The 19200-nt window shown below is 39.5% G+C and overlaps 1 long non-coding RNA gene across 3 annotated transcripts in view; it reads left to right on the top strand.

Moving 5' to 3' along the window:
- Positions 1 to 19200, top strand: part of LOC113902438 — a 134642-nt gene that overhangs the window by 37111 nt on the left and 78331 nt on the right. Inside the window, exon 4 of one of the 3 annotated variants that reach the window (XR_003513820.1) lies at positions 15898 to 16026. The exons of 1 other annotated variant lie outside the window; for it this stretch is intronic. This is a non-coding gene — a long non-coding RNA (uncharacterized LOC113902438). Of the gene's footprint in view, positions 1 to 7731; positions 7772 to 15897; positions 16027 to 19200 lie in introns of those variants that run through there. One more of the 3 variants, XR_003513818.1, reaches the window with a different exon arrangement.

Raw genomic sequence — 19200 nt, 5'->3', positions numbered from 1 at the left:
CTGTCAGTGGACATCGAGGTTGTTTCCATGTTTTAGCTATTGTAAATAGTGCTGCAATGAACAATGAGATACATATGTCTTTTCAATTTTGGTTTCCTCAGGTTATATGCCTAGGAGTGGGATTGCTGGGTCACATGGTGCTTTTACTCCTAGTTTTTAAAAGAATCTACATACCATCTTCCATAGTGGCTGTATTGATTTACATTCCTACCAACAGTGCAAGAGCATCCCCTTTTCTCCACACCCTTTCCAGCATTTATTCTTTGTAGACTTTTTAATGATGGCCATTCTGACTGGTGTGAGGTGAAACTACATTGTAGTTTTGATTTGCATTTCTCTAATAATGGGCAATGTTTAGCATCTTTTCATGTGTTTCTTAGCCATTTGTATGTCCTCTTTGGAGAAATGTCTGTTTAGGTCTTTTCCCCACTTTTGATTGGGTTGTTTTTCTGACATTGAGTTGTATGAGCTGCTTGTATATTTTGAAAATTAATTCTTTGTCAGTTGTTTCATTTGCTATTATTTTCTCCCACTCTGAGGGTTGTCTTTTCATTTTGCTTATAGTTTCCTTTGCTGTGCCAAGGCTTTTAAGTTTTTTAAAAGCTTTTAACAGGTTCCCACTTGCTTAAGCAATAGCACCCCAGTCCAGTACTTTTGCCTAGAAAATCCCATGGATGGAGGAGCCTGGTAGGCTGCAGTCCATGGGGTCGCTAGAGTTGGACACGACTGAGTGACTTCACTTTCACTTTTCACTTTCATGCATTGGAGAAGGAAATGGCAACCCACTCCAGTGTTCTTGCCTGGAGAATCCCAGGGACGGGGGAGCCTGGTGGGCTGCCGTCTATGGGGTCGCACAGAGTCGGACATGACTGAAGCAACTTAGCAGCAGCAGCAGCGCTTGCTTACTTTTGTTTTTATTTCCGTTACTCTAGGAGGTGGGTCATAGAGGATTTTGCTTTGATTTATGTCATTGAATGTTCTAACTGTGTTTTCCTCTAAGAGTTTTAAAGTTGCTGGACTTACATTAAGGTCTTTAATCCATTTTTGAGTTTATCATTGTGTGTGGTGTTAGGAAGTGTTCTAATTTCATTCTTTTTTACATGTAGCTGTCCAGTTTCCCCAGCACCATTTGTTGAATAGGCTGTCTTTGCCCCATTATGTATTCTTGCCTCCTTTGTCAAAAATAAGGTACCCATGGGTTTATTTATTGTCTTTATATCTTGTTCCATTGGTATATATTTCTGTTTTGTGCTAGTACCATACTGTTTTTGATGACTGTAGCTTTGTAGTATAATCTGAAGGCAGGACGGTTGATTCCTCCAGGTCTATTCTTTCTCAAGACTACTTTGGCTATTTGGGGTCTTTTGTGTTTCCATAGGAATTGTGAAATTTTTTGTTCTAGTTCTTTGAAAAATGCCATTGGTGATTTGAAAGGGATCTCACTGAATCTGTAGATTTCATTTGATAGTATAGTTATTTTTACAATATTGATTCTTCCTACTCAGAAACATGGCATATCTATCTATCTGTTTATGTCCTCTTTGATTTCTTTCATTAGTGTCTTATAATTTTCTGTGTAAAAGTTCTTTTGTCTCCTTAGGTCGGTTTATTCTTACATATTTACTTCTTTATTTTGCAATGGTGAATGGTATTGATTCCTCAATTCCTCTTTCTGATTTTTCATTGTTAGCGTATAGAAATACAAGTGATTTCTGTGTATTGATCTTGTATCCTGCAACTTTGCTAAATTCACTGATTAGCTCTAGTAATTTTCTGACACTATCTTTAGGGTTTTCTATGTACAATATTATGTCATCTACAAACAGTGAGAGCTTTACTTCTTCTTTTCCTTCTTCTTTTCTTGGATTCCTTTTATTTCTTTTTCTTCTCTGATTGCTGTAGCTAGGACTTCCAGAACTATGTTGAATAATAGTGGTGAAAGTGGACACCCTTGTCTTGTTCCTGATCTTAGTGGAAATGCATTCAGTTTTCCACCATTGAGAATAATGTTTGCTGTAGGCTTATCATATATGGCATTTACTATGTTGAGGTAGGTTCCTTCTATGCCCATTTTTTGAAGAGTTTTCATTGTAAATGGGTGCTGGATTGTGTCAAAGGCTTTTTCTGCATCTACTGAGATGGTTATAAGGGTTATCTTTCAATTTGTTAATATAGTGTATCATATTGATTTTCATATATTGAAGAATTCTTGCATTCTTGGAATAAACCCAACTTGATCATGGTGTATGAGCTTTTTGATGTGTTGCTGAATTCTGTTTGCCAGAATTTTGTTGAGGATTTTTGCTTCTATGTTCATCAGTGATACTGGCCTGTAGTTTTCTTTTTTTGTGTTGTCTTTGTCTGGTTTTGGTATCTGGGTGATGGTGGCCTCGTAGAATGAACTTGGAAGTGTTCCTTCCTCTGCAATTTTTTGAAAGAGTTTTAGAAGGATAGGCATTAGCTCTTCTCTACATGTTTGACAGAATTCTCCCGTGAAGCCATCTGGTCCTGGGCTTTTGTTTTTTGGGAGATTTTTGATCATAGCTTCAATTTCAGTGTTTGTAATTGAATTGTTCATGATTTCTATTTCTTCCTGGTTCAGTCTTGGAAACTTGAATTTTTCTAAGAATCTGTCCATTTCTTCCAAGTTACCCATTTTATTGCCATATAGTTGTTCATGGTAGTCTCTTATAATCCTTTGTATTTCTCCATTGTCTGTTGTAACCTCTCCTTTTTCATATGTAATTTTGTTGATTTGATTTTTCTCTTTTTTTCTTGATGAATCTGGCTAAAGTTTGTCAATTTTGTTTATCTTCTTAAAGAAACAACTTTTAGTTTTATTAATCTTAGTATTGTTTCTTTTATTTCATTTTCATTTATTTCTGCTCAGTTCTTTATGATTTCTCTCCTACTAATTTTGAGAGTTTTTTGTTCTTCTTTTTCCAGTTGTTTTAGGTGTAAAGTTAGGTTGTCTATTCAATGTTTTTCTTGTTTCTCGAGGTAGGATCGTGTTGCTATAAACGTCACTCTTAGAACTGCTTTTGCTGCATCCCATAGGTTTTGAGTAGTCATGTTTTGATTGTCAATTGTTTCTAGAAATTTTTTGATTTCCCTTTTGATTTCTTCAGTAACTTGTTGGTTATTTAGAAACATGCTGTTTAATCTCCATGTATTTGTGTTTCTCACAGTTTTTTTCTTGTAATCGATATTTAGTCTCACAGCATTGTGGGCAGAGAAGATACTTGATGTAGTTTCAATTTTCTTAAATTTACTGAAATTTGATTTGTGACCCAAGATGTGGTCTATCCTGGAGAATGTTCCATGTGCACTTGAGATGAAGGTATATTCTTCTGCATTTGGATGGAATGTCCTGAAGATATCAATGAGATCCATGTCATGTACTGTATCATTTAGGAGTTATGTTTCCCTATTAATTTTCTGTTTTGATGATTTGTCCATTGGTGAGAACAGGGTGTTAAAGTCTCCTACTATTATTGTGTTACTGTCAATTTCTCCTTTTATGTCTTAGTGTTTCTCTTGTGTATTGAGGTGCTCCTATGCTGGGTGCATAGATATTTACAATTGTTATGCCTTCTTGGATTGATCCCTTGATCATTATGTAGTGTCCTTCCTTATCTCTTGTAATCTACTTTATTTTAAGGTTATTTTATCTGATATGAGGATTGCTACTCCAGCTTTCTCTTGCTTTCCATTTGCATAGAATATATTTTTCCATCCTCTAACTTTCAGTTATATGTATCTTTAGGTGAAATGGGTTTCTTGTAGACACTATAGATGGGTCTTGTTGTTTTATCCATTCAGTCAGTCTGTGTCTTTTGGTTAAAGCATTTAATCCATTTACATTTAAAGCAATTGTTTATATACACTTCCTATTGTCATTTTCTTAATTTTTTGGTGTTGATTTTGCAGATCTTTTTCCTTCTCTTGTGTTTTTTAACTATATAAGTCTGTTAAGCATTTGTTTGTAAAGCTGGTTTGGTGGTTTCTAAAGCTGACTGACTGACTGTGTGTTAGTTCTCTAGTAGGCTAGGGTCTTGGAGTCAGTGTTCCCACTCCAAAGGCTCAGGGCTTCATCTCTGGCCAGGAATGAAGATTCCACAAGTGGCTTGTTATGGCATTAGTTCAGTTCAGTTCAGTTGCTCAGTCGTGTCCGACTCTTTGCGACCCCATGAACTGCAGCATGCCAGCCACCCCCGCCCCCACCCCATCCATCACCAACTCCTGGAGTCTACCCAAATCCATATCCATTGAGTCAGTGATGCCATCCAACCATCTCATCCTCTGTTGTCCCCTTCTCCTGCCCTCAGTCTTTCCCAGCATCAGGGTCTTTTCAAATGAGACAGCTCTACACATCAGGTGGCCAAAGTATTGGAGTTTCAGCTTCAGCACCAGTCCTTCTAATGAACACCCAGGACTGATCTCCTTTAGGATGGACTGGTCGAATCTCCAAGGGACTCTCAAGAGTCTTCTCCAACACCACAGTTCAAAAGCATCAATTCTTCAGTGCTCAGCTTTCTTTATAGTCCAACTCTCACATCCATACATGACCAATGGAAAAGCCATAGCCTTGAGTAGATGGACCTTTACTGGCAAAGTAATGTCTCTGCTTTTCAACATGCTGTCTAGATTGGTCATAACTTTCCTTCCAAGGAGTAAGTGTCTTTTAATTTCATGGCTGCAATCACTAGCTGCAGTGATTGGAGCCCAGAAAAATAAAGTCAGCCATCGTTTCCCCATCTATTTGCCATGAAGTGATGGGACCAGATGTCATGATGTTAGTTTTCTGAATGTTGAGCTTTAAGCCAACTTTTTCACTCTCCTCTTTCACTTTCATCAAGAGACTCTTTGGTTCTTCACTTTCTGCCATAAGAGTGGTGTCATCTGCATATCTGAGGCTATTGATATTTCTCCCAGCAATCTTGATTCCAGCTTGTGCTTCCTCCAGCCCAGTGTTTCTCAGATGTACTCTGCATATAAGTTAAATAAGCAGGGTGACAATATACAGCCTTGATGTACTCCTTTTCCTATTTGGAACCAGTCTGTTGTTCCACGTCCAGTTCTAACTGTTGCTTCCTGACCTGCATACAGGTTTCTCAAGAGGCAGGTCAGGTGGTCTGGTATTCCCATCTCTTTCAGAATTTTCCACAGTTTATTGTCATCCACACAGTCAAAGTCTTTGACATAGTCAATAAAGCAGAAATAGATAAATGAGCTTAAAACAAATATCCAAAAACAAGAAACCAGAGATGAATCCCAGACAAATGATAGTTACAAAATCAGGCAAATGATAATTAAAATAATGGAATATACACATATGAATATATACCCATGAGCAAAGTGAAAACAGTCCAACAAAAATAAAATACAATAGATTGACCTGTTGAACAAAGGAAATAAATTATATTTACTAGCTAAGAACAAAACTAACTAAAGCGCAAACTGGAAAACAAAACTAAAGCAAGGTGTCAAGTGGAGAATAAAGCAGTGAAAATAAAACTAACAAAATGTTGAGAGGAAAGGAAAGAAAAAAAAAGAAAGAAAGAATAGATATGCAAAGTTAAATAGAGGTACATGAAGAAGATTTATATACATTTAAGGTTAACTGCAAGGGGAGAAGAACAGTATGAAAGGCAGAGTAATAAATATAGAAAAATATGATAAGTTTAAAAAAATTAAAATTAAAATTATAAAAAAGAGAGAAGAAAAAAATGGAAAAAGAAAGAAACAAGGAAACAAAAGGAAAACTCCACAGAACCGCAAAAGCCAACGTAGAGGCAGAGGTTTATAGCAACATAAAAAGTGTGACTGAGTGTACAAATATATACACCCATAAGCAAAATCAAAGAGTCAATCGAAAATAAAGTATAGTAGATTGACTCAGCAAACAAAGGAAACCAAAAATTATATCTGCCAGAACAAAACTAACTAAAGCACAACTGGAAAACAAAACTAAAGTAAGGTGCCAATTGGGGAATAAAGCAATGAACATAAAACTAACAAAATGTTGACAGGAAAGGAAAGAAAGAAAAGAAGGAGAGACTAGATATGCAAAGTTAAATAGAGGTAGATGAAGAAGATTTATATACATTAAAGATTAAATGTAAGGGGAAAAGAACAGCAGGAAAAGAAAAGGAATAAATGTAGAAAAAATATAATAGGTTTAAAAAATTAAAATTAAAAAAAGAGAAAAAAGGGAAAACACAGAACTGCAAGAGCAGAAGTTTATAACAACAATAAAAGATGTGACTGAGAAAAAAAAAAAAAACTCAAAAGCTTAATTAGATTTCATAGTGCCAATAAAATCAACAACTATGACAGAGAGGGGAGGAAAGAAAAAAAAAAAAAAGAATCCAAAAGAATCTACAGAGCACATCAAAACATAAGAATAATAAATGTTTTCCTTGAGTCACTGCTGTTAGAGTCCTTACCCTTGCTGGGAGTCACAGTCCACTTCACCTCCCTAGCATTCCCTCCAACACTGTGCTGATCTCTGGGCCTGCTGTGGCGGCAGCTCAGATTCTATTCTGGTCCTACTCCTATGTGTTCTTGCTTCCAGTGTTCACAGCTATCAGAACTAGTGTGTTTTCTTTTGTGGGAGCTCTCAATGACCATTTATCTATTCCATAGACATAGAGTCTGCTTAGTTGATCCTGTGGATTTAATCTGCAGCTTCTACAGCTAGTAGGAAGGTTTTGGATCTTATTCCTTAGCTACACTGCCCCTGAGTTTCAATTGTGGTTTTATTTCCACCTCTGCATGTGAGTTGTCCATGGGGGTTTGCTCCTGAGGCTGCCCTGGAGGATTTGGGTTTGCCCCTGTGAGGGCCAGGTGTGGAGGTGGTGCAGCTGCTTGGGTCGCAGGGGTTCTGGCAGCACCAGGTACTCAGGGGAGTTGGTGGCTAGGGCAGCAGGAAATATAGTGCTCTAGAAGTGTATGGCAACCTGTATTGGCCAATACGCTTGAGTATTCTTGCCTAGAGAACACCCCGCCCTGATGGAGCAGCCTGGCAGGCCATAGTCTACAGGGCCACAAAGAGCTGGACACTACCAAAGCAACCCTTTGTGCATAGGTGCAAGACTTTTTTTTGGCCTGTGGCAGCTCTGCCCCAGTGAGAGTTGAGTGTGAAGGTGGCACAGCTGCTTGGCTTGCGGGGAACCTGGCAGCACCAAGTGTGCAGGGACATGGACTGCCTCTGCTGCAGGAGTTATGGCCCTATCAGAGTCTTTTCTCAAGGCTCTTGTAGCTCAAAGAAGGGTTCTTTGGCTAATCTTACTAAGTAGCTCCACCCATTCAGGCACTTAGAGGGCTTTCTTGTCTGGGGCCCTTATCTGTTGTTCCGCACATCAGGCACATAGAGGGCCCCCCTGGCCGGGATTCTATTCTGTAGATCGGTGCATCAGGCACTTAAAGGGGCACCCTGGGTGGGGCCCTACTCTGTAGTTTGGGTGCATTAGTCACTTAAAGGAGCACCCTGGGTTGAGTCCTGCTCTGTAGTTCAGTGCATCAGGCATTTGATGGGCCAGCCTCTCTATTGTTCAGCTGCTGTTGCTGGTATGTGGATGGAGAGAGAGGCTATGGTGATGGCTCCACCCCCTACACATGACTCAGCAGTATTGCCTTGCTTCCATGGCTGCCAGGCTTTCCTCCACAGGCATTTCCCACCACGATCTCCTCCCTCACCTCTCCTCAATCTGTCTCTGCACTCAACAGTACCCCTCGCCCTGGGATTGCTCCACAATCTGGAAACTCCAGCTCCCAGCCACTGCGCCTTCCAGGGGACCTGCATCCCTGTCCAAGGTATGTATGGCTGCGGCAAGGACTATCTGATTGTCCTTCCATTTAGGCTGCCACAGAGCAGCTGTTTTACTCTTAGCCTTAAATGTTTCTCCTCTAACTCAGACAAATGCCTTGATGTGGAGATCGGACCCCTGCTTCAGTTCCCCACTCGCCAAGGGCGAGTCCAGTCCTACTAACACTCCTTTTTTTCCCCCTAGCTCCGTCATCCTACTGAGTTTCATGCAGTTCTATATATTCTTTTCCGCTGGTCAGGTACTCCTCTCCGCTGTCAGCTGGTATTCTGCATGCACTTCTGTGTCTGAAGTTCTACTCCTGATGTATCCGTGAAGAAAGACGTACTCCACGTCCATCTGCTCCTCTGCCCTCTTGTTCTCTTTGACTTCCTTGCTTTTTACTAGATGTTCTTTTTCTATGCCAGGATCCCATCCAGGCCACCACATTACCTTTAGTTGTCATGTCTCCTTACTTTCATCTTGGCTATGACAGATTCTCACACTTTTCTTGTTTTTGATGTCCTTGAAAGTTTTGAGTACAGTTTGAGTATTTTGCAGAATATCTCTCAATTAGGTCTGATCTTTCTTCTCATGATCAGAGGAAGGAAGGGGAGGGACACCACAGAAACAAATAATCATTCTCACCATATCATATCAAAGATATATCCTATCAACACAATTTATCCCTACTAATATTAGTCTTGATCACCTGGATGAGGTAGAGGTTGTCAGGTTTCTCCAAGGTAAAGTTACCCTTTTCCCTAGAGTTTCCACACTCTGTTCTCTGGAAGGAAGTTGCTATGTATATCTTGCATTTAAGGGTTCTATTCCAGGGGCTTCCCTTGTGGTCCAGTGGTTAAGAATCTGCCTGTCAATACAGGGATGTGGGTTTGATCCCTGGCTGGAGAGCTAAGATCTCACATGCAACTAGCCTGTGCACTACAGCTACTGACCCCCATGTGTCTAGAGCCCATGCTCCGCAACAAGAGAAGCCACTACAATGAAATGTCTACACACCACAACTGGAGACTAGCCCTCGCTTGATGCAGCTAAAGAAAAGCCTACACAGCAACAAAGACCCAGCACAGCCAAAAATAAATAAATACACAAAAATTATTTAAAAAGGAGTTATATTCACCTCCTTGAGGGAAGTGAGCTACATAAATGTGGAATTCTTCTGCGTAGATTTGTATTTTCTCCTACATTTATTTGGTATTCAATTATGTATTTATACTGGTATGGGTTCAGGTATTTATTTTATACTCTGGGTTATAGTCCAATACTACTTTATTTGTTGCTCAAATTATTGCATCTTTGACTATTCCAAGCTCCTTTCAGTTCAGTTCAATCTCAGTCATGTCTGACTCTTTGCAACTCCATGGACGGCAACATGCCAGTCTTCTCTGTCCATCACCAACTCCCAGAGCCTACTCAAACTATGTCCATTGCGTTGGTGATGCCATCCAAGCTCCTTTAGTTGGCTTCATTGTCCTTCTACATATACACATCATTGTGTTTTTACCTTTTTTTTTTTTAAAGGCACTTTCTTACTTTCTGAAACTGCAATATGCTCCAGGCTCATTTGGTGTATTTTGTGCTCCCATTCTAGAATTAGTCTTTTCCCCAAGGAATCCTAATTTCTTTTGTTGGAGAATGGATATTATAAACCACAACTTGGGTGCTAGGTGTAATTGCTACTGGGATGTTATTGCTTCTTGGATCTTTCAGTTGACAGAGCAAGGAAATATATGTGTATACACTAATCTGTGCATATACATATATCTGAAAATATTTCTATAATATATCCATCTGTATCTATATTAAGCTAAACATCAGTTTATACTGATATCTCCAACTCTAATCCATTCCCATGCAGATCATTCTAGCCTTCTTCTCTTGCTTCTTTGTAAGCTCCCACTCCTACAGTGACAGATGGTTCCAACCATCCACCATCCGTTTGTTAACTCTCAGTATACTTGCAGAGTGGTTTCAGAATAGGAAATAACTTGTCAACTAGAGTGTAATGCTTATGTACAATTTTTTTTTGCTTTCAATCTTAGTCTCCCCTCATTTTCAAAGTTACGTAGATCAGCACTTTTCCTTCCATTCCCTCCAAGGACGTTGTTTCACATATTTGTAATACACTTAGATTCTTTTGTCACATACCACATTCCATCCAGGGATTCCCTGATCTTGTAAATTTTAAAAATTTGCAAGATGTTTACTCTGAAAAACACTATGGTGTTTGACACAGGTATAGTGTCATGTGTCCACCATTACAATGTCACAAAGAGTAGATTCATCACCATAAGTCTCTTCCATGCTTCATGCATATAGCACCCTATGATATAATTTAAAAGGCATCTAGAATATTTGTAACTGTTTTCTACTTATTGCATTTGTATTTTGTTCAATACTTTACACATTTTATTATCATTCTTGTTCTTCTAGAGTTACTATGTTTTTTCTCCCTCTGGCTTCTTGGATTTTTTCAAGGTTCTTTCCTTGTCTTTGATTTTCCACAGTATGAACATGATATGTATGCCTAGGTTTAAGCTTTTGCTTGTTTGCTTTTTAATCCTGCTTGGAATTCACTGAGTTTCTGGATATGTGGTTTGGTGCCCATTATTAATTTTGGAAAGTTCTTGATCATTATTACTTAAAATATTTCTTCTTCTCTATTCTGTCTCTCTTTCCTTCTGGTATTCTAACTATGTGTACCTGTATCTTTTCATATTGTCTCATAGTTATTGGATGTTCTCTATTTTTCTCTCTTTTTTGTCCTTGTTTTTCTTTAATTTTACTTTGGGAAGTTTCTATTGTCCTATATTCAAGCTCATTGATTTTTTCCTTAGCTGTCTAGTCTATGAATGTTCCCATCAAAGGTATTCTTTGTTTCTTCAAGTGTTTTGACTTCTAGTATTTCCTTTTGATTCTTATAGTTTCCATCTGTCTGATTACCACCTTACCCATCTATCCTGACATGTGGTCTACTTTTTATATTAGAGCCGTTATAGAAAATACTTTTATATTAGTCATCATTACCTTAATTATTTTGTTTAATCACTTCAACATCTGAGTCATATATAAGTCTTCTTTTTTATTGCTTTATCTGGCACAAGGATTTCAACTCCAAGTGGGAAAACTAAAGAAATGAAAAATAGAATAAATAAGGATAACACATTTCCATTACTTAAGTACAAAGACATAGAGATAAATGTTTAGTAAAAAAGAAAAAAGAGATAAATGAAAAGATAACACAGGGTGATAGAGTGAATACTCATGTGCTTGTGCTCGTGTCCAACTCTTTGTGACCCCATGAGGAGCCTGCCAGGCTCCTCTGTCCATGGGATTCTCCAGGCAAGAATGGTATAGGTTGCTGTGCCCTCCTCCAGGGGATCTTCGTGACCCAGGGATCAAACCCAGGTCTCCTGCATTGCAGGCAGATTCTTTACCATCTGGCCACAAGGTATCTACAGTAGATCCTAATTCCTGTAACTTGTGAATATTACTTTACATGATAAAAGAGATGGATTAAGTTAAGGATTTTGAGAATGTAAATTATCTTAGATGATCTGGGTGGCCTCTAAATGTAATTCCAAGTGAAGGCAATATGACCACCGAAGCAAGAGTTTTGCTTCTGATTTTGAAAATAAAAGATGGGGCCAAGAGCCACAGTGCAAGGAATGCATATTGAGAAAATGGGAAAGCAAGGGGATGGGATTTTCTCTAGAAACTAACACGTTCATTTCATCCCAGTGAAACCACTTTGGACTTCTGGTTTCCAGAATTGTGAGAATAAATAAATATACGTTAGGTCACTAAATTTGTGATACTTTGTGATAGCAGTCATAGGAGACTAGCTCACATGGTGAATTTTTTAAAAGAGGTCTCAGTTGGCTCTGGTTTCCTTCAGAATTGAAGAGCCCCATGGGCTTCTCTGGTGGCGCAGTCAGTTAAGAATGCATTTGCAGTGCAGGAGCTGCAGATTTGATCCCTGGGTGGGGAAGATCCCCTGGAGGAGGGCATGATAATCCACTCCAGTATTCTTGCCTGGAGAGAATCCCATGGACAGAGGAGCCTGGCCGGCTACAGACCATAGGATCACAAAGAATCGGACATGGCTGAAGTGACTGAGCATCCCCACACCTGAGTGGAAACTCTCTGTGGTGGAATCCCAGGTGAATGGAAGACCTGAGGCAGAATGCTGTAGATATCTCTTCTTCTCTGTCTTTCCTTTACTGTCTAGCAGCTTGAGCTCCTTGCCAGAGCATTTATTTCAAGTGGAATCACCTGCCAACTAATTAGAGACTATTAGGCAAACAGGAGTGATTCACACATTTTCTGCTATGCAGCCACAAAATCTCTAAGTTTGAGCCTGTTGGCACAGCCAGAGAACTAAATACTCAGCAAAAATGTAAATAAAATGAAAGTTGTCTTAGATAAATTGGGCAAAGAAAATTCCTGAATGTAAACAAAATAAAAAAGGATACATTTGAAAGGATGATAAAAATGTCAAAGAGGCTGAGAACATGCGAGCATATATGAAATGCTGTTGTTAGTGAACTCTTTTTAGAAATAAGAAATTAAAACAGAAATATCTCTAAGTTGACTAAAGACATTTTTGAAATATTTTGTTTGTTAAAATAGAAAACTAAAGGGATAGGAAAAAAAAACACCTCAAACATCAGGGAGAGTTTTACTGATACAGCATAAACAAATTAAATTTTGATAAAATTGATTTTAGGTTAATAGGCCACTAGAGACTCATAAGGAAATTAGTTCACATATTCCCTTCCTGTATGTGGTATGAAGTAATTCTAATGTTTAAAAGACTGCAAATGTCTGTAGCACATATCATTCTAGTAAGTGTAACCCACCAAAGACCCTTATTTTACTCCAGTAACTGACTAAAATAAATGTCTTCATCAAAATTCATTCAATGGATCACCTAAATTCCTTTCACACTTGCAATACCAGGTCTGCCCAAGTCACACACAATATTGAGATCATCACACACCATCTTTTCAATTCAATAAACATTCATTGAATATCTACTATGTGTTAGGCACGACTGAAGTTTCTCCTTGAACTTGAAGTTTTATGAATAGTAACTTTATTTGCTCTGTCATTATCACTTCTAAGTAAATGGGTCAGATGGAAAGGATGAGACTGTTTTCAAAGGATCTGAATTAGGCTGCTGAAAAAAATTTGCCAACACAGTAGAGTTTCTGCTAATCCACAGATTTCTTAGTGGTCAGCATTAGAAGCCGTTTCTCATTCTCAAAATTTCCTCTCTTATGCTGATTGAAAAATTTTAAGGATAACTTAAGCATTATTTGAACATAATGGGGCCATACCCTCTGCTCTAAATTTTGGCTTTGATATGCCACACATCCTTTATGTTCCACATCCATGCTGCTCTGTCGACATCTACTCTTCTTACTTATTAATTAATTCACTTTTGCTACACAAGTTGATTTTCACCAAAGATCTTGAATCTAGATCAATACAAAGAGTTTGTGTTATGTAACAAACTTTGTAATGGGGATGCTTGGGCCTCATATGTTCATTAATTGTAATAGCATCTGAGTTGATTTTCTTTGGTCTATGTAACTGAAGTTGCCTAGCAAGAAAAGCTATAAATGACAGCATCACTGTTGCTGAAGTGACATTATGAATGTTCAAAGTTTTTGGTTCACTGCCCTGGCAAGTGGGGCTTCCTCTCAGGTGGTGTAGAGATAAAGAATCTGTCTGTTAATGCACAAGATGCAAGAGACACAGGTTCAGTTCTTGGGTCAGGAAGATCCCCTGGAGAAGGAAATGGCAACCCACTCCCGTATTCTTGCCAGGAAAATCCCAAGGACAGAGGAGCCTGGTGGGCTATAATTCATGGGGTCGCAAAGAATCAGACATGACTGAGCACACATGCAGGCTCCCCTGCAAGTGCCAAGAGTCTGGTTGTCTTTGTTCCTGTGGATATGGTAGGGATACGGCCAAGAACGCAGACGTTTAATGAGTTCAGGCAGAGGCTCATAGGTCAGCTTTGTTGCTGGCCCTTTCACACCCTTGGCCTAGTTAACTGGTCTTTCAGTAACTGGGCCTCGGTGTTTCTTCTCCACATTCTTTTTGCTTCTGGGCATCCTGCCTAGGGTCTTAGTTCTTCCAAGCCCAAAGTTTCTCTTGTTCCTTTCAATCTTCTCAGGTCTGAACCCTTCTCTTGTCTCTGAAGCCCAGGCATCAGGACTAGATTCAAGAACTCTCTGCCTAATTTCCTCTATCTTTGTCTCCTATCTGGTACCAGAGCCCTCTGAAGTCTCCCCCTTAGAACTGTGCTCCACCTGCTGAGAATCTGCTCTTGGCTGTTCACAGCACTGACTCTTTGCAGCTCTTGCTTTTTCCTTATAAAGGCTGATAAGGACCTTTCCTCAGTACCTGCTATCTCTGTCCCATTCCTGTGACCAAAACATGACATCAACTGCTATTTCTGAATCTGTAAGTAAAAGACAGTGGAAACTGGAAAAAGATACTCATTTATTGGTTTCTATAAATTTGGCAAATTATTTTTATGAAATGTTTGATTATATCAAACACATCATGTAGCAAAAAGTAGTGAATAGTCCACCTTTCCTTTCTGATTTTGCCTCTTGAAGAAACTAGAGTCAACATTCTACCAGGAGTAGTTTTCAACTACCTTTGCCTATGGGAATTATCAGAGGAGTTTAGAAAATATACTGATATATGATATCCATCCAATAGTGTGCTGCCAAGATTAACAACTGGCTCTGTGGCGGTGGGGATGGGGGGGCAATAGCTAGTTCTCAAGTCAGCATGAACCAGCACCAGGCTCCATCATCCCATCCCTTTTCTCATCCCACCCCTCCCCACTGGAAATGAATTAGACTCTCTGAGGATCAAGTCAAGGAAATCTGTCTCTCATAGAGCCCTTGTAAGGCAGTGCTTGGCATCCTGGGTCTGTAACCTGTTTCTATCCCTTAGTATCTATCTAACTTTAGGAAACTTATTAGGCATCCCTTTCCCCAACTATAACATGGTGGTATTAAATGTCCCCACCTCTTAGGGTAATTGCAAAGATTAAAGGAGTTTATATGAGGCCTTAGATGAATGTCAGGCATGGAAGCTCTTATTAGTCTCTTTTTGCTCAGATTCTTCCTCTTCATGGGGCCTCTTGGAGAAAACTGTCTTGGAGAAGACTTGAATGGTGACTTTTGTGTATTGAATTGTCTCAAATCACTCAGAGATGTGCATTGGAAAGACTTAAGGATGAGCCTAGATTAAGAATTTAGACTGAGGAGATATAAGAATTTTAATTAAATAGACAACTGAAATTCAGAGAGTATTGTATTTCATTTCTTACTACAGACTGGGTCAAAGGGGTTAGAAAACATTTGATCAGCTCGAAACATTTTCTGTGGACTTACTCCAATACTGTGAACCCAGGTTAAAAATGCATGCTACTTTGGCAATGCACAATGCATAAAGGCACACTCCTCTTAAGAAGCTTGCCTCTGTGGAGTAAGTACAGGCTTGGACTTTGATGAATACTGAAAGCAGAAATCAGTCCCTTGAAATGAATTTCTGAAGAAGAGCTTAAGGGTTCAGATGAACTGCTCACATCATTTAAAAAAAAAAAAAAAACGTGCTCTCTTAAGGAAACCCTGCTCACTTTAAATCACAGAAATTTCCAGCCAGAAGGCACCTTAGAGATCATTCGTTATTCACCTAAAAAAGAAGAACTTGTTGCTAACTGGCTCTGAGTTTTAATAAGTAAGTTCTGAACAAGCCCCTGGCATTTTCTCAAATGTTCTTGGGCTCTTGGCTTTTCCCTCCCTCAGTTGAGCCTTCTGAATGGAATTTTTAAAATTTGCTGTGAGTTCCTGTTAACTGTGCTTTGTCAGGTCACCCTGGACAAAGGGACTCTTACGAAATAAAATAAAGGAAAATAATAAAAAGTTATTTCTTCTTGTTCTTTCTTTTCTTAAAATTTTAGAAGGTTATTTCTAAGTAATGATATTGGATCAGCTTGTAAATATGTTGGTTTTCTGTTGTTGTAATTGTTTTGCAGCAATGAAACCTCTGTGGTAGTACGTAGGATCCCACTCTGGCAAGTTACGGTCTACATTGATGCTGAAAGGTCTAGATGATCCATGTTTCCACCACTGTTTGGATCAGAAAAGCTGTTCACAGTGGAAGAAGTAAGGTACCAGGAAGATATGATTACTCTGTAGGCTGCCCAGTGGAGTAGCAGTTATGTTCCTAGCTTTCTTTTTTCTCTGTGGTTCAGAAAACTGGAATTTCATCTTTTTAAAAAGTGTTTTAAAATTTCACATATGATGTGAAATATTGGGGGGGGGCAGGGGGACAGGGGGAAGGAAAGAGGGAAACATTTTTAAATGTTCTTATTTCACATAAGGCACTGCAAGCTGCGGTTTTCGTGTGTTCCTCCGTGAAACCTAACTTCCATCGTTGTCATGAAGCGGTGAAACCGCATGACAGTGGTAACAGTTAGGTTTCACGATGTGCTAAAGCTGTAGGGTTGATACTTAGCAAAACTGTTTTGAGCAGCTGGTTCTGACTCCAAACGTGTTATGGGGTCAGAGGCTATAAGGCCAAAGGGCTTTTTACCTGTTTAGGTATTTGCTTTGCCCACTCTTCTGTGAGCTCCACTGAGAGTAGAAATGTTGTCTTCCTCATCTTTACACCTATCACCAAGAAGTGTCCCCTGGTACCTAGAGGTCTAGATGATCCAGGTCTAGATAATTGAAAAAGGTCTGTGATAATTGAAAAGATTGTAACTTTAATATGTGTGACTTACTTATAGGCCCTATCAGACTTTCAAAGGCTGGATATTCAAATGTATTGATAGGAAATTAAGTAGGACTTAACATACTGTCCTATCTCAGAACTTAATAGTTGCTAAATAAACCTTAAGTGGCGGTTTCCCAGGTGGCACTAATGGTAAAGAACCCACCTGCCAATGCAGGCCATGTAAGAGACTTGGGTTTGATCCCTGGGTGGGGAAGATCCCCTGGAGGAGGGCATGGTAACCCACTCCAGTATTCCATGGGCAGATGAAGCCTGGCAGGCTACAGTCCACACAGTTGCAGAGTCAGACATGACTAAAGTGACTGAGCATCACGCATGGAGGAGGTGAGATAAGGAGGGGTATTGTGAGGAGAAGCACGGTGAAGTAGGTAATGTGCTCTGGATTCCAGAGTACTTGGAGTTTTGTTGCAATGGAAGTGGTACAGTTAGTGTCAAATGAAATCAAATATGCTAGTGAAGATTGGTACCATTGTTTAAGCACCATATATACAGTCTCTATGAAAAAATTCACTCAGTTCTAAATAATCAGTCATAAAATTTTGAACCAACATTAGTCCTTATTTTGTCTGAACTTCATAAGATACGGAGAAGGAAATGGCAACCCACTCCAGTGTTCTTGCCTGGAGAATCCCATGGATGGAGAAGCCTGGTAGGCTGCAGTCCATGGGGTCACACAGAGTCGAACACGACTGAAGCGACTTAGCAGCAGCATAAGATATAAGCATTTCAGGTTAAACATGTTGAAATCATCCAAGTTCTCTGAGAAAATGAATAATTTTATCTTTCCACATTTATTATTTAATATTTATAAGCTATTCAATAGTATTTTCAATAGTATTTTACTATTTTGATAGTACTTTTCATGACACATGTTTACACAAGAAATATTATCATGATGAATAATGACTAAACAGGATTTCAGCTGAAATGCGTATTACAAGATAATAGACAGAATGGTGTTTGAGAACTATGTTGTTGAATTTGAAATCAAATGTTGTTTGAAAACAACACCGTGTCTTGTGTGACAACCTCAGCTAGAGAATGTGCCCTTAGATAAAGCATGCTTGGTCGCTCAGTTGTCTCCCACTCTTTTGTGATCCCATGGACTATAACTCACCAGGCTCCTCTGCCCATGAGATTTTTCAGGGAAGAATACGGGAGTGGGTTGCTATTTCCTCCTCCAGGAGATCTTCCCAACCCAGGGATTGAACCCAGGTCTCCTGTGTTTCCTGCATGTCAGATGGATTCTTTACCTGCTGAGCTATGGTGAAAGCCCTATAAATAATAGGTAATCTTAAAACTTGGCTTAGAAAATATGTAGAAATTCTTTACCCAAAGATGTTTGTAGTTTCAAAAAAGACATAAGGTAACTAGACAAACGGAGAAGGCAATGGCACCCCACTTCAGTACTCTTGCCTGGAAAGTCCCATGGATGGAGGAGCCTGGAAGGCTGCAGTCTAGGGGGTTGCTAAGAGTCGGACATGACTGAGCGACTTCACTTTCACTTTTCACTTTCATGCATTGGAGAAGGAAATGGCAACCCACTCCAGTGTTCTTGCCTGGAGAATCCCAGGGATGGGGGAGCCTGGTGGGCTGTCATCTATGGGGTTGCACAGAGTTGGACACAGTTGAAGTGACTTAGCAGCAACTAGACAAAGTCTGGAACAAGTAGCAAAGAATCAACTTCTCCCATGGAAAGAAGCCAGGCTGTGTGTTCCATGGGTCAGCTTGAGATAGGAAATCTGTAGATGTCAGGTTCCTCCTCAGAGCTTTAGTTGGGAAGACAGATCACAGAGAAGCTAGAAATATGATGAGGGAAGGTTCCCAATGCCTCGCTTCTGAAGCTGCAGGATTTCTTAGTATTGTGAGCCTTAAAAATCTCCTTCTTTCAAGTGTACACTGGAAGATTGGGACTGATCAAACCCAGATGCAACCAGAACCCTTAACCTTCTTCTCCCCACTGTGTCCTAGAGACAGAATTCTTGATGCCTTAAGCGTGGGTTGAAGTGGCTAAATGTGGCATCTGGATGATGAGAAAACTATAGTTTTCCTCTTGGGTGATCAAGATGTGGGAAGAAGCTATTGGAGGCATTCAAAACAAAACTGAACTCCAACAAAAACCCCAAATCAGGAGGAAAAAAAGCAGTCAGGCTGCTGCCCTTGGGGAACCCTTTGAAAACCCATTCAGACTCTGCTATTCTACTTAAAATCTTGTTTCTACCCTGTCTTGATAGGCTTTGACTCCTTTTCACTACCTCTTTCATCTCTAGTTTTGGGGCAGGTTTTATATCCCTGAGTTCATGATCTCTTATGCTGATGCCTTATTGGTGCTAACACTGGTTATTGTTTGTGGGTAGAAAGCAGGAGGGGCTTTGGGGCTTCCTAAATTAGTGATTGATTCTAGTTCCAGACTCTAAAGTGAATTCCGATCACCAGGTGAATGTTTATAGATGAGAGTGAGGAATTATAATTTGTAAGAACTGAAGATTTTGCAACCCACTCCAGTGTTCTTGCCTGGAGAATCCCAGGGACGGCAGAGCCT

Source organism: Bos indicus x Bos taurus, chromosome 12, assembly GCF_003369695.1.
Source record: "Bos indicus x Bos taurus breed Angus x Brahman F1 hybrid chromosome 12, Bos_hybrid_MaternalHap_v2.0, whole genome shotgun sequence".
NCBI lineage: Eukaryota > Metazoa > Chordata > Mammalia > Artiodactyla > Bovidae > Bos > Bos indicus x Bos taurus.
Note: the sequence above shows the minus strand (reverse complement) of the source record. Positions and strands in the feature narration are given on the sequence as shown.